Below are 16,423 nucleotides of genomic sequence, written 5' to 3' on the forward strand. Positions count from 1 at the left end.
TTATTCGAGTCTATAACCCCCTGGGTGTTTATTATTCGAGTCTATAACCCCCCTCTGTGTTTATTATTCGAGTCTATAATGCCCGGGTGTTTATTATCCGAGCCTGTAACCCCCGGGTGTTTATTATCCGAGTCTATAACCCCCAGGTGTTTATTATCCGAGTCTATAACCCCCAGGTGTTTATTATCCGAGTTTATAACCCCCTGGGTGTTTATTATCAGAGTCGATCACCCCCGGGTGTTTATTATCCGAGTCTATAACCCCCGGGTGTTTATTATCCGAGTCTATATCCCCCGGGTGTTTATTATCCGAGTCTATAACCCCCGGGTGTTTATTATCCGAGTTTATAACCCCCGGGTGTTTATTATCCGAGTCTATAACCCCCAGGTGTTTATTATCCGAGTCTATAACCCCCTGGGTGTTTATTATCCGAGTCTATAACCCCCTGGGTGTTTATTATCCGAGTCTATAACCCCCAGGTGTTTATTATCCGAGTCTATAACCCCCCTGGGTGTTTGACCGTTTGGTACTTCCTAATTAATTGTCAGATTTAGTTCTCTCTTGTATTAAAAAGGAATCTTCCCTCTCCTATCTGTCTGATACTTTCATCGTTTCTCTGTACACGTCACTTAGAATCCGAGTATCTAACTGTCCACTTCTTAACCCCTCAGTCAGCCTAGACCAACAACAGCACGATTTACAAACCCAGTCCCTGGTTTCCTGGCTCTCGACAAACAACAGGCCCTGTGTTTGATGGGGGTGAATATCTGCAGCCAGTGTTGATTGGATAGTGCAGAGTGTGTGACAAGATCTCAATCCATTCCTCAACCAATGGGTCGGAGGGTAACGGGCACTTGGGATCTTAGTGAACAATGGGACCAAGTCCATCTCCTTCACCAATGAGATTTAAGGATTGGGAAAGAAACAGAGGAAGGACTGAGAAGGAAATCGGGTGAATTAAAGTCAAATCAGGTAGAGGAAGAGAAATAAAGAGAGGGAAAGATTGAGTTAGCAGAGAGAGAAAAAAGAAGCAGAAAGGAAAAGTAAGTAAAAAAATAACTTGTAAAAATTTCTAAGAACAATTCACTACCTGCAGGAATGAGATTCCTTGGTTGAAACTGTTCCCTTTCTGGGCTGGAGAGATTGAGTGATATTACAGGAACATCAATTTCCTCAGTAACGGGCCATTACACTGTTGGGAACCAGCCCTAGCTTTCTGTGGCGAGTTTAATGTGCAAATACAGCAAGTCCATGAAACTCACGGGGAGGTTAAGCACACGGTGGTGTTTTCACAAAGCTAACGGAGACTAATTCAGGACAGATCTCGCTTCCTCCCCACAGTTACAGGGGCGATTTGCTCACAACTCATTGAACAGGTGGACTTTTATACTCAATGTTGTTTGCATTGCAATTGTCACTTTATATTTAAAAACAATTAATTTGGGGGCATTGCAATGCAAGAAATAACTTTATCTCATTCACACCCTCAGCAGAGAAACAGGCAGAACCTTGAGTGAAATGTTTGCAGTCTGTCCCGATTTCAGAAAGAGCTTTTCTCCGAAACTTAACATCAAAACTTGATGACTCCCCATCTTTATTGCAAGACAAGCTGAATCTTGTCTCTAAATATAAAGCTCTCTGCTGGATCTGCACTGTGCAAATGTCAAGTCAAATCATGGAAAGAGTTGTATTGGTGCCTGTGAGCTGGTCTTTGTGTTTGTCCTTTTACTCCCAGCTCATTACTGCAGTTTTATATTGTGCTGTTCTAACTGTGGCAATAACTGAACATCCATTAATTACGCTGCAATAGAAGCCATTAAATAACACGGCAACTCGGATCATCAGTGGAGGGTGGTCCCACCTCTCTGTAGTTTTGTGGATATTATGAAGAGGCCAGTGAAACAGGGTTTAATGCTGAGGTCAGTTCACATCTAACAAATTATTTCTTGGTGTTTGTCAATCATCGGCATTCCTGTTTCCTTTCATTAACGGCTGGTATTTTGTAAAATTATAATTCAGATTCCATCACTCTGAGGCAGATCTTTTATTTCCATCATTTGGTGTTTATTCTGTACCTGATTCTTTGCTTCATTTTCCCTCCTTGTCCTCTGAACTTGTTCACTTGCTGGGGTTCAAATCTGTCTCCCAATATTCCAACTGTGGCCCAATAAGATTTTGGAAAATTGCCTCCCTGCTTATAGATTCTCTGCCTTGAGGTACACAGGCCAAAGATCCATTCACCTTTTTATCACCTTATCTCCGTCTGCTGTCGAATCAAATCAAGTGAAGAACTCAGCAAAGAGCATCGTCCGGGAAAGAGCATCGTCCGGGAAAGAGCATCGTCCAGGAAAGAGCATCGTCCGGGAAAGAGCATCGTCCAGGAAAGAGCATCGTCCGGGAAAGAGCATCGTCCGGGAAAGCTCAGTCTGGAGACGGCCGGGGCTGCACCGGGAAACAAACAGTGGCTGTTGGGAGTGAGGAGCTTTAGCCTGTTCTGTGTGTGTGTGGGGGTGTGTGGGGGTGTGTGTGGGGGGGTGTGAGTGGGGGTGTGTGTGGGGGGTGTGTGTGTGGGGGTGTGAGTGGGGGTGTGTGTGGGGTGTGTGTGTGGGTGTGTGTGTGTGGGGGTGTGTGTGTGGGGTGTGTGTGTGGGGGTGTGTGTGTGTGGGGGTGTGTGTGGGGGTGTGTGGGGGTGTGTGTGTGGGTGTGTGTGTGGGTGTGTGTGTGGGGGGTGTGTGTGTGGGGTGTGTGTGTGTGGGGTGTGTGTGTGGGGGGTGTGTGTGGGGGTGTGTGTGTGTGGGGGTGTGTGTGGGTGTGTGTGTGTGGGGGTGTGTGGGGTGTGTGGGGAGGGGACTTATGGTGAGTTTGATGTTCAATGTTCCGTTCTCTGGGTGATCTGTAGATGGAGACGGTCACATCTGCCTCACATCTGCCTCACATCTGCCTCCCATGGGGTGGGCGGGGCCCAGGTAACCACCCGGGGGCCACTTGGCTTCACCTTGGTTTTGAGACAGAAAGTGTTTCCGTGGCTGTTCGACAAGGTGAGCACCAATCGCAGGGCCCTGGTCATATTCCCCAGCCTGTCAGCAGCCGGTGCCTCTCAGTGTGTTGAACTCCCTGTTTCAGAACGCGAGCCGGACAGTGAGAGAGACGGATATTTCCAGCAATACGGGCTGGAAAGTGTGGACAGTGGATGAGATCAGGATTGGACTTGGTCATGATGTCTTCCATGGTGGAATAGCTGCCGAGCGATCTTTGTGCAGTGCGCTGTATAAATGCAACTTTCTGGTGTGTGTGGGACCAGCTACACAGGTCCTTCCCGCCCATGGAGCTTGTAACACAATGAACAAGAGGAGGCATTAACGCAGGTATCCGGGATTAGTGGGAGGTAAGTGAATGTGTGAGTGCAGGGCCCAGAATCCCATCGAGACGCTGATCCCACCTCCCACTGATTAACAGTCCTGGTGTGGCAGAGACTCTGCATTAATTCAGCTCACGCAGACAGTGAGGAATTTGCCTGAGTGAAGAGATGAGAAACCATCTCACGCACAGTTTCGTTGTGACTGTGTCAACAGTCCATTATTGCTAAACCCACGGCCTCTCTCTCACCTTACAGACGGCAGGACAGAATATTCAGAATTTCTATTCAGTCAGGACCTTGATCCAAACCTCCCCAGGGAGAATCCTGATAGTGAGGTACAGAGTTTACTGTGGCTCAGCTCGTGGTTAACAGGAGTGGGCCGTTAGCTGTGGCCTCTCACCCTGCTCTGCTTGGCCTCGAGCTTCCTGAGCCTCAGCTCTGATGTGCAGGAATCACATGTGGGTCGAAGTGACATCTGAATAATATCTAGAGCCGATTGGGGAATTCGGAGATTTGTACAGGAGCTCCCAGCTGAGAGGTTCGTCCAGCCTCCATCAGTATCCTTATTAGATCAGGAGCCATTGGCCAGTCAGCCCAATAGCCCCCCTCCGCCCCCTCTCCTCTTCCCTTCTGCCCCTCTCCCTTTCCCTCCTGCCCCTCTCCCCTTCCCTCCTGCCCCTCTCCCCTTCCCTCCTGCCCCATCCCCTTCCCTCCTGCCCCTCTCCTCTTCCTTCTGCCCCTCTCCCTTTCCCTCTGCCCCTCTCCCCTTCCCTCCTGCCCCTCTCCCCTTCCCTCCTGCCCCTCTCCTCTTCCCTTGTGCCCCTCTCCCTTTCCCTCCCTGCCCCTCTCCCCTTCCCTCCTGCCCCTCTCCCCTTCCCTCCTGCCCCTCTCCCCTTCCCTCCTGCCCCTCTCCTCTTCCCTTGTGCCCCTCTCCCTTTCCCTCCTGCCCCTCTCCCCTTCCCTCCTGCCCCTCTCCCCTTCCCTCCTGGCCCCTCTCCCCTTCCCTCCTGCCCCTCTCCCCTTCCCTCCTGCCCCTCTCCTCTTCCCTTCTGCCCTCTCCCTTTCCCTCCTGCCCCTCTCCCCTTCACTGACCAACAGCTTTCTTCTCTCAGCTCTGCCCAGCCATGTGACAAATTGCTTTTTAATCTTTTGCCCGCACTGTTCACAAAATGATGTTCGAGAACTAACGGCAACTGAAGTTTACTCTCGATCTTCAAAGTCTAAAATCGACATCATCCATCTCATAATAAACAAGATGGGAATCTGTCACTTTGGTTCTGAGCTTTGTTAAATTAGATATTGGAGTGTGTTGGAGGGAGACTGGGATTGGAGGAAACTCTGTCCCAAACATAAGAAATAGGAGCACGAGTTTGCCATTCGGCCCCTCGAGCTCCTCCGCCATTCAATAAACCTTCAGTCCTGGGCCCAGGGTCTGAATTCACATATTGCTCTTCACTACTATGTCCTTAAAGAGGACGGAGGGGGAGGGGAGGGGAAGGGGAGATGGGGAGTGGGAGAGGAGGGGAAGTGGGAGGGGGAGGGGGGAGGGGAGGGGAGAGGAGGAGGAGAGGAGGGAGGGGAAGGGGGAGGGGAGGGGAGAGGAAGGGGAGATGGGGGAGTGGGAGGGGAGGGAGGTGAGGGAGGCAGAGTAGGAGGGAGGGGAGGGAGGGGAAATGTGGGAGGGGGAGTGTGAGGGAGTGTGAGGGAGGGGAGGTGAGGTAAGGGAGGTGGGAGTGGGAGTGGAGGAGAGGGGAGGTGAGGGGAGAGGGGAGGGAAGGGATGGGAGGTAAGGGAGGGGGAGTGGGAGGAGGGAAGGGGTGGGAGGGGAGTGAGGGGGGAAGCGAGGGGAGGGAGGGGAGGGAGGGTGAGTGGGAGGAGGGAGGGGGAAGGGAAGGGGAGGGGAGGGAGGGAGTGGAGGGGAGGGAGGGGGAAGGGAGGGGAGGGCAGGGAGTGGAGGGGAGGGAGGGGGAGTGGGGGGGAGGAGGAGGAGTGGGAGGGAGTGGAGGGGGAGTGGAAGGGAGTGGAGGGGAGGGGAGGGGGATATGTCCTGGGCAACTCCTGATGATTAAAGTGGAGACTACAAAGGCAGAACAGCTGATCTGGAGCTGGCCGACCCTGGACGGGGTGTGTCGTGAACCTGGACACAGGGTCAGGCCCCGTCCATCAGCTCCCAGGCCTCTCCGAGCTGCCCCCTGCACTGCGGAGACAAGTCTGATCCCAAACTCGCACTGGCTCTTTAATGAAGGGGGGGGCAGCGAATGGCAACTTGGCCCCCTTTAGATATCTGTTCGATGTCACCTCCTGATCCTCTGTTCAATTGGTGACTCGGGACTGTCTGAGGTCAGAGACTGTGACACTCTCCTGCTGTCTCCCCACATCCCAAGGAAGAGGCACATTTTATCCACCAGAGACGGGGCGAGAGAGTGAGACGGGCGAGAGAAGGTGAGACGGGCGGGAGAGTGAGACGGGCGAGAGGGTGAGACGGGCGGGAGGGTGAGACGGGCGGGAGGGTGAGACGGGCGAGAGAGTGAGACGGGCGAGAGAGTGAGGCGGGCGAGAGAGTGAGGCGGGCGGAGAGAGTGAGGGGGGGGGCGAGAGAGTGAGACGGGCGAGAGAGTGAGGCGGCCGAGAGAGTGAGGCGGGCGAGAGAGTGAGACGGGCGGGAGAGTGAGACGGGCGGAGAGGGTGAGACGGGCGGGAGGGGTGAGACGGGCGGGAGGGTGAGACGGGCGGAGGGTGAGACGGGCGAGAGAGTGAGACGGGCCGAGAGAGTGAGGCGGGCGAGAGAGTGAGGCGGGCTGAGAGGGTGAGACGGGCGAGAGAGTGAGGCGGGCGAAGGGTGAGACGGGCGAGAGAGTGAAACGGGCGAGAGAGTGAGGCGGGCGAGAGGGTGAGACGGGCGAGAGAGTGAGGCGGGCGAGAGAGTGAGACGGGCGGGAGAGTGAGACGGGCGAGAGGGTGAGACGGGCGGGAGGGTGAGACGGGCGGGAGGGTGAGACGGGCGAGAGAGTGAGACGGGCGGAGAGGGTGAGGCGGGCGAGAGGGTGAGACGGGCAAGAGAGTGAGGCGGGCGAGAGAGTGAGACGGGCGAGAGAGTGAGGCGGGCGAGAGGGTGAGGCGGGCGAGAGGGTGAGATGGGCGAGAGAGTGAGGCGGGCGAGAGGGTGAGACGGGCGAGAGAGTGAGACGGGCGAGAGAGTGAGGCGGGCGAGAGAGTGAGACGGGCGGAGAGAGTGAGGCGGGCGAGAGGGTGAGACGGGCGAGAGAGTGAGGCGGGTGAGAGGGTGAGACGGGCGAGAGAGTGAGGCGGGCGAGAGAGTGAGACGGGCGAGAGAGTGAGACGGGCGAGAGAGTGAGGCGGGGCGAGAGGGTGAGGCGGGGCGAGAGAGTGAGGCGGGCGGGAGGGTGAGACGGGCGAGAGAGTGAGACGGGCGAGAGAGTGAGGCGGGCGAGAGAGTGAGGCAGGCGAGAGGGTGAGACCACAGTATTGGACAGTTTGTATAAGGAGTATCAGTGGGGGCCATCTATCTGATCCTGTGTCCGCTCCTGGTTTAAGTAAAGTCTCTCACATGAGCAGAATTGTTGTTCAGTAAGTTTTCCCTGTGCTCAGTGATACAGGGTGAACGACAGGGCTCCTCCCACTTGTAACGGGACTTAATATAAATAAATCTCCAGGACCTGATGGTTTCCCCCCAGGGATTAGAAGAAGTCAGTGTGGGAATTGCATTAGTTATAATCTTTCAAAGCTCTCTCGATTCGGGAATTGGGCCTTTAGGTTGAAAATTTGCTGCTTTCACTCCATTATTTTGGGAGGGAGGGAGAGAAACCAGGTGACGACAGGCCTGTCAGTTTAGGGAAACTATTAGAATCTGTCATTAAGGCCAGAGTGACTGAGCATTTGAACAAATATGAGCTGATCGGAGAGAGCCAGCGTGGATTTACGGGTAAATCATGTCTGACTAAGCTAGTTGGATTTTTTGAGGCGGTCACTAATGCAGTAGATAGGGAGTGTTCATGGGTGTTATTTATCTGGAGTTTCAGAAGGCATTTCGATACAGTTCCACACAAACAATTACTGGCAAAAAGGAGAGCGCAGGGAAGAGGAAGCAGAGCCTTTGACTTGGGTTGGGAATTGGTTGTGAGGTAAGAGGCAGAGAGTGGGCATAAACGTTCTCTGATTGGTGAGATGTGACGAGTGACGTCCCCGGGGACCTGTTCTGAGGCCTCAGCTTTTCACTGTATTAATTAATGATTTGGATGAAGGAATAGAGAGCCTCATATCCAGGTTTGCAGATGGCACTAAGTTAGGAGGGTCAGTGAGTGCTGCAGATCGGAGCAGGTGGTGACGGGATTCACCCTGACAGGTTACTGAGGAGGGTGGGTAAAGGCTGCTGCCATTTTAAATTGGATCGAATCGAACCTCGGCCTGTTGAGGTATGAAATGGTGCAGCTCGAGGCCGATCGAGCACTGACCCACTCGGGGACTCTGCCTCAATCAGGAAACAAACATCTTTCCACCGAGGTTCAGGTGATTGGTTCAACTCTGCTCGGTCCTCCAGTCCAGTATGGAGGGAGCACAGAAAGAGGCCAATAAACCTAATAGTGAACACCCTGTGACAGCCCCTCCCACTCCCCACAGCCCCCCCAACCCCGCCCATTCCACATAGCCCCTCCCACTCCCCGCAGCCTCCCACTCCCCACAGCCCCTCCCACTCCCCCGCAGCCCCCTCCCCATCCCCGCAGCCCCTCCCACTCCCCGCAGCCCCCCCAACCCCGCCCATTCCACATAGCCCCTCCCACTCCCCGCAGCCCCTCCCACTCCCCACAGCCCCTCCCACTCCCCCGCAGCCCCTCCCCATCCTGCAGCCCCTCCCACTCCCCGCAGCCCCTCCCCATCCTGCAGCCCCTCTCACTCCCGCCAGCCCCTCCCCATCCTGCAGCCCCTCCCACTCCCCACAGCCCCCCCAACCCCACCCATTCTACATAGCCCCTCCCACTCCCTGAAGCCCCTCCCACTCCCCGCAGCCCCCCCCAACCCTGGCCATTCCACATAGCCCCTCCCACTCCCTGCAGCCCCTTCACAGCCCCCCACCCATCGCTACACCCCCACCCCGCAGCCCCTCCCCCTCCCCAGAACCCCTCCCACTCCCCTTCATTTTGCAAAAGCTGAGTTGGGGAGTAGAAACGGGAAATCATAGAGGTGGGGGGGAGAGTGGGGGGGGGAGAGTGGGGGGAGAGAGTTGGGGGGAGAGTTGGGGGAAGAGTGGGGGGGGATGAGTCGGGGGGAGAGTGGGGGGGTTGAGTGGGGGGGGAGAGTTGGGGGGAGAGTGGGGGCGATGAGTGGGGGGGAGAGAGATGGGTGGAGAGTGGGGGGGATGAGTCGGGGGGGGGAGAGTTGGGGGAAGGATTAGGATCCCTGGGAGCCCCTAAAATCCTTTGTCTATGGGTTGCTCAGAACCTGAGCAATTCACATTAATTTAGATGAATTCTTCAGGAGGAGAAGCCCAGCTTTGTGAATACAATAAATACAACATTCCTGGCTTAAATACAGGCCATTTTGTGTTGCACCAAATCTTCACTCCAGATGCTGTCATCTCAGCTTCTAAGTCACACTGTGCCCTGTCCGGTGTCTGACCCACTGTCCCAGAGTGTGAGAGGACAGTGCCTGACCCACTGTCCCAGAGTGTGAGAGGACAGTGTCTGACCCACTGTCCCAGAGTGTGAGAGGACAGTGTCTGACCCACTGTCCCAGAGTGTGAGAGGTCAGTGTCTGACCCACTGTCCCAGAGTGTGAGAGGTCAGTGCCTGACCCACTGTCCCAGAGTGTGAGAGGACAGTGTCTGACCCACTGTCCCAGAGTGTGAGAGGACAGTGTCTGACCCACTGTCCCAGAGTGTGAGAGGACAGTGTCTGACCCACTGTCCCAGAGTGTGAAAGGACAGTGTCTGACCCTCTGTCCCAGAGTGTGAGGGGACAGTGCCTGACCCACTGTCCCAGAGTGTGAAAGGACAGTGCCTGACCCACTGTGCCAGGTTGGAATGATTCACTGGGATATTTAACTCGGTCTGATGCAGTATGAGCAGCTCGCTGTATAAAGCAGTGTTTGGACATGCAGTCAATGCATCAACTTAGTCCCAAAGGGTGAAACATATATCATTGTCCCTCTAAATATAATGTCCTCGATACTCCAGGTGAGGAATCTGCCTCTCTTCCTAAAACACTGTGATACAATAGAAAGGCAATTATGGTGCAACGAAGCAGTCCGAGCCCGCATGCAGCAAGACCTGGACAATATCCAGGCTTGGGCTGATAAGTGGCAAGTAACATTTGCGCCAGACAAGTGCCAGGCAATGACCATCTCCAACAAGAGAGAGTCTAACCACCTCCCCTTGATATTCAACGGCATTACCATCGCCGAATCCCCCACCATCAACATCCTGGGGGTCACCATTGACCAGAAACTTAACTGGACCAGCCATATAAATACTGTGGCTACGAGAGCAGGTCAGAGGCTGGGTATTCTGCGGCGAGTGACTCACCTCCTGACTCCCCAAAGCCTTTCCACCATCTACAAGGCACAAGTCAGGAGTGTGATGGAATACTCTCCACTTGCCTGGATGAGTGCAGCTCCCACAACACTCAAGAAGCTCAACACCAACCAGTATAAAGCAGCCCGCTTGATTGGCACCCCATCCTCCACCCTAAACATTCACTCCCTTCACCACCGGCGCACAGTGGCTGCAGTGTGTACCATCCACAGGATGCACTGCAGCAACTCACCAAGGCTTCTTCAACAGCACCTCCCAAACCCGCGACCTCTACCACCTAGAAGGACAAGAGCAGCAGGCACATGGGAACACCACCACCTGCATGTTCCCCTCCAAGTCACACACCATCCCGACTTGGAAATATATCGTCGTTCCTTCATCGTCGCTGGGTCACAATCCTGGAACTCCCTTCCTAACAGCACTGTGAGAGAACCTTCACCTCACGGACTGCAGCGGTTCAAGAAGGCGGCTCACCACCACCTTCTCAAGGGCAATTAGGGATGGGCAATAAATGCCGGCCTCGCCAGCGACGCCCACATCCCGCGAACGAATAAAAAAAGAGCTCTCGGCACAATATAAATGAGATCCCTTGTTGTAAATCCACCCTCCCTTCAGACTCGTGCTGTGGTCTCACATTCGGTGGTAAATGCCAGCTTTTCCTGCCATACTGTCGGATGTAATTACTTTGTCTCAGCACGTTCAATTTTACAACATGATTAGTGCGATCGCACAGTCAAAGATCAGCTCACATTCCGACTGCAATGAAACATTCTCCATAAACGCAGCAAATGTCTAATTACTGTCACAGCCACTCATGGTCGAGTGTTGGGTAGACAGGCACCAGGTAGAATTGGTAACTATTCCAGGGCAGAAATTGTGAGGCTTTGTTGCTGTGGAGTTTCAATAGAAACCAGCGTGAGCTCAGAATCAGGAGTACATCGAACGCAAGTGAAGCTCATGCCGATTTCTGCCCTTGTATGATTTTTAATTGAAATACCCACGGGAAGGGCCCGGTCCCACAGGGCACCAGGGGAAGGGCCCGGTCCCACAGGGCACCAGGGGAAGGGCCCGGTCCCACAGGGCACCAGGGGAAGGACCCGGTCCCACAGGGCACCAGGGGAAGGGCCCGGTCCCACAGGGCACCAGAAGACCATAAGAGATAGGAGCAGGAGTAGGCCATTCGGCCCCTCGAGCCTGCTCCCCCATTCAACGAGATCATGGCTGATATGATTTTTACCTCAACTCCACTTTCCCGCCCTTTCCCCATATCATTTGACACCCTCGCTGATCGAAAATTTGTCTAACTCAGCCTTGAATGTATTCAATGACTCAGCCGGCACAGCTTTTTGGGGCAAACAATTCCAAAGATTCACAACCCTCTGGGAGAAGAAATTCCTCCTCATTTCCGTCTTAAACGGGTGACTCCTTATTCTGAGACTATGCCCCCTAGTTTTAGATTCCCCCATGAGGGGTAACATCCTCTCAGCATCTACCCTACAGAGTCCCCTCAGAATCTTGTATGTTTCAATAAGATCTCCTCTCATTTTTCTAAACTCCAATGAGTATAGACCCAACCTGTTCAATCTTTCCTCATAAGACAACCCTTCCATACCCGGAATCAACCGAGTGAACCTTCTCTGAACTGCCTCCAATGCAAGTATGTCCTTCCTTAAATAAGGGCACCAGAACTGTACGCAGTACTCCAGGTGTGGTCTCACCAGTCGTAGCATGACTTCCCTGCTTTTATACTCCATCCCCCTAGAAATAAAGGCCAATATTCCATTTGCCTTCCAGATTACCTGCTGCACCTGTATGTTGACTTTTTGTGTTTCATGTATGAGGACACCCAGATCCCTCTGTACCGCAGCATTTTGTAATATTTCTCCATTCAAATAATATTTTGCTTTTTTATTTTTCCTCCCAAAGTGAATGACTTCACATTTTCCCACATTACATTCCATCTGCCAAATTTTTGCCCATTCGCTTAACCGGTCAATATCCCTTTGCAGACACTTTGTGTCCTCATCACAACTTGCTTTTCCACCTATCTTTGTATCATCAGCAAATTTGGCCACAAGACACTTTGTTCCTTCATCCAAGTCATTGATATATATTGTAAATAGTTGAGGCCCCAGCACTGAGCCCTGCGGCACCCCACTAGTTACAGATTGCCATTTTGAAAATGACCCTTTTATCCCGACTCTTTGTTTTCTGTTAGTTAGACAATCCTCTATCCATGCCAGTATATTACCCCCAACACCATGAGCTCTTATCTTGTGCAGTAACCTTTTATGTGGCACCTTATCGAATGCCTTTTGGAAATCCAAATATACTGCATCCATTGGTTCCCCTTTATCCACCCTGCCCGTTACTTCCTCAAAGAATTCTAATAAATTTGTCAGACATGATTTCTCCTTCATAAAACCATGTTGACTCTCCTTGATTGTATTATGAGTCTCCAAATGTCCTGCTACTACTTCCTTAATAATGGATTCTAGCATTTTCCCAATGACAGATGTTAGGCTAACTGGTCTATGGTTACCTGCTTTCTGTCTCACTCCCTTCATGAATCGGGGTGTTATGTTTGTGGTTTTCCATTCCGCTGGGATCTAGTGAATTCTGGAAGATTACAACCAATGCATCCACTATCTCTGTAGCCACTTCCTTTAAGACCCTCGGATGCAAGCCATCAGGTCCAGGGGACTTGTCAACCTTTAGACCCATTCGTTTACCTAGTACTTTTTCTCTAGTGATTGTGATTGTTTTTAGTTCCTCCCTCCCCTTTGCCCCTTGATTTTCTACTATTATTGGTATGTTATTAGTGTCTTCTTCTGTGAAGACAGATACAAAATATCTGTTCAATTCCTCTGCCATTTCCTTGTTTTCCATTATTATTTCCCCAGTCTCATCCTCTAAGGGACCAATGTTTACTTTAGTTACCCTCTTCCTTTTTATATACTTGTAGAAGCTTTTACTGTCAGTTTTTATATTTCTTGCTAGTTTACTCTCAATTTATTTTCTCCCTCTTTATTATTCTTTTAGTCATCCTTTGCTGGTTTTTAAAGTTTTCCCAATCTTCGGGCTTACCAGTAATCTTTGCCATGTTGTATGCTTTTTCTTTTAACCTGATACCATCCTTGACTTCCTTAGTTAGCCATGGTTGGTTCACCCTTTCTGTGGAGTCTTTCCTCCTCACAGGGATATATTTTTGTTGCGAGTCATAAAATATCTTTTTAAATGTTTGCCACTGCTTATCCACCATCAAACCATCTAATCTGTTTACCAGTCCACTTTAGCCAATTCCGCCCTCATTCCTTTATAATTGCCCTTATTTAAGTTTAATACAGTAGTTTCAGACCCAAGATCCTCGCTCTCAAACTGGATGTGAAATTCTATTATGTTATGATCACTGCTTCCCAAGGGATCCTTTACTTTGAGATCATTAATTAATCCTGTTTTGTTACCCATTACACCAGATCCAAAATGGCCTGTTCCCTGGTTGGTTCCCCGACGTATTGGTCTAAGAAACAGTCCCTAATACACTCTATGAACTCCTCTTCAAGGCTATTTTTGCAATTTGATTTGTCCAATCTATGTGAAAGTTAAAATCGCCCATGATTATTGCATTACCTTTTTTACAAGCCCCCCTTATTTCCTGATTTATATTTTGCCCTACAGTGTAGCTACTGTTAGGGGGCCTCTATACTACTCCCACCAGTGATTTCTTTCCCTTGCTATTTCTTACCTCCACCCAAATTGATTCGACACCTTGATCTTCTGAGCCAAGATCATTTCTCACTATTATACCAATTTCATCCTTTATTAACAGAGCTACCCCACCACCTTTACCTTTTTTCCTATCCTTCCGAAATGTTAAATAACCCTGAATATTTAGCTCCCAACCTTGGTCACCTTGCAACCACGTCTCTGTAATGGCCACGAGATCATACCCATTTGTTTCTATTCGTGCCGTCAATTCATCTATCTTATTACGAATGCTGCGCGCATTCAGATAAAGATCCTTTAATTTTGTCTTTTTACCATTCTTTCCTACCCCGGCCCCATTTGCTGGTGCACTCTTATGTTTGTACGCTCTGACCCTTCCTGACACACTCTGTTTATCATTACTCCCATCACTTTCCTGTACTACTTCCTTGTCTTTTCTCTTTATCAATCTCAACTTCGCCCCACCTGAGCCCTCCCCCCCTCTATTTAGTTTAAAGTCTTCTCTACCGCCCTAGTTATTCGGTTTCCCAGAACCCTGGTCCCAGCATGGTTCAGGTGAAGCCCGTCCCAACGGAACAGCTCCCTCTTTCCCCAGTACCAGTGCCAGTGCCCCATGAATCGAAACCCACTTCTCCCACACCAATCTTTGAGCCTCGCATTCATCTCTCTGATCTGATTTACCCTGTGCCAATTTGCTCGTGGCTCAGGTAAAAATCCGGAGAGATTATTACCTTTGTGGTTCTGCTTTTTAATTTAGTCCCGAGCTGCTCAAACTCCCTCAGCAAAACCTCTTTCTTAGTTCTACCTACATCATTGGTACCCACGTGGACCAAGACAACTGGATCCTCCCCCTCCCACTCCAAGTTCCTCTCCAGCCCTGAGGAGATGTCCTTAACCCTGGCGCTAGGTAGGCAACACAGGGGAAGGGCCCAGTCCCACAGGGCACCAGGGGAATGTTGAATGCTGTGGGGTAGGATACCAGGGAAGAGTAAAGGCCCAGGGGGCAGGGCACCAACAAAGCTGCAAAAGTTGAGGTGAAGAGAAGGTAAATGAGGAAGTTGCTTTTTGGTGGGTTTTATAGCATGCAGATTGTAGAAGGGGAAACTGAGGGAGGAGAGGAGTCCCGCTGATTGAGGGGAGACTGAGGGAGGGGAGGAGTCCCTCAGATTGAGGGGAGACTGAGGGTGGGGAGGAGACACTCAGTTTGAGGGGAGACTGAGGGAGGGAAGGAGTCCCTCAGATTGAGGGGAGACTGAGGGATGGAAGGAGTCCCTCAGATTGAGGGGAGACTGAGGGAGGGAAGGAGTCCCTCAGATTGAGGGGAGACTGAGGGAGGGAAGGAGTCCCTCAGATTGAGGTACTGGGTAAGAATGAGCTACAGCTGGTTGCAGCACCAAGTCCCCATTTTAGCACAGTGAGGATGCAGGACGGTCAATGTGCAGGACCGGGTATTTGCAGCTTACAGGGAATTTCAGGCTGGTCAGAGTGCGAGACGAGGAAAGTTACAAAGGTGCAAGAAGTTGATGGCTAAAGGTGAGAGATCAAAGAGGCAACGAGGCACCAACTACAATATACAGAACCATTAATATACTGTTAGAAATATAATTAATAGACTAGAACATCACATTATTAACAAGGTAACGATATAATCGGCAGTGATAATAATATTTCATTATCATTCCGGCAATTAATACACAATAAAGATCAGCTCCAGTGTTATTATTTGCTTCCTGAATAAAAGGCAAATGGAATCTGAAAAATTCCCAGTGCTGTGTTATTTATTTATTAATGTTTTTGCCCCCTCAAGGTGCTGATTTGTGGAGTGATATTAAAGTCTCAGGTATTACTTGTCTCGAGTTCCTCACTCAGAATTTTGCAGCCTATCCCAGGGTAGAGCTCGGTCCAGCTAACCTGAATACCGTCCTCTGCTAAGGTCTCCTCCCCACACAGGGGTCACTGAGTGACCTCAGGAGTCGGATCGCAGCCTGTTTTTAACCCTCTGTAACTGAAAGGTACTGGGGGCCAATTATAGAGACTCAATTGATGCTGCGGCAGAGATAAGCTAACTCAGTAAGAGGATTAGCCGCAGCCTGCCAAAGTCTGGAGCCTGCAGAAAACACGGCTAGAATTGGCAGAGGCTGTAGGAATTATGGGCTGTGAACGTGAAAGAAAAATATCAACAGCTTTTCATAGGCTCTGCGATGAGTTTCTCTGAAGGAACCCAGCCTGTGAGCCTTGTCCAGGGACTTTCAACCAATCGCATTTATCTTAATCAGATAAACTCAGATAAATAAAGTTTCCTCTTTGACAATTTAATCTTCATTCCAGCACCTAGGAACAGAGGAACAGGAGGAGGCCATTCAGCCCCTCGAACCTGTTCTGCCATTCAATGGGATCATGGCTGATCTGTGACCTAACTCATAGGATTGTAAACAATTTTACAACACCAAGTTATAGTCCAGCAATTTTATTTTAAATTCACAAGCTTTCGGAGGCTTCCTCCTTCGTCAGGTGAACGATGTGAAAATGAAATCCTCAAAATGAAATCGCATTTATAATTCACAGAACAATGCTTGGTGAGTACAGACAGTTTTTTCAACTGCCTGTTGCCAAGGCAATCAGTGTGCAGACAGACAGGTGTTACCTGCCGGGTCTCACAGAATATACAAATCACCAAAAAAAAAACAACAAACAAAAAAAACAGAGATAGAGAGGTAGAAACATAGAAAAGACAGCAACTGACCCGTTATATTAAAAACAGATAACATTTGTTCGCTGGTGGGGTAACGTGT

This window comes from Heptranchias perlo, chromosome 36 (assembly GCF_035084215.1).
Source record: "Heptranchias perlo isolate sHepPer1 chromosome 36, sHepPer1.hap1, whole genome shotgun sequence".
NCBI lineage: Eukaryota > Metazoa > Chordata > Chondrichthyes > Hexanchiformes > Hexanchidae > Heptranchias > Heptranchias perlo.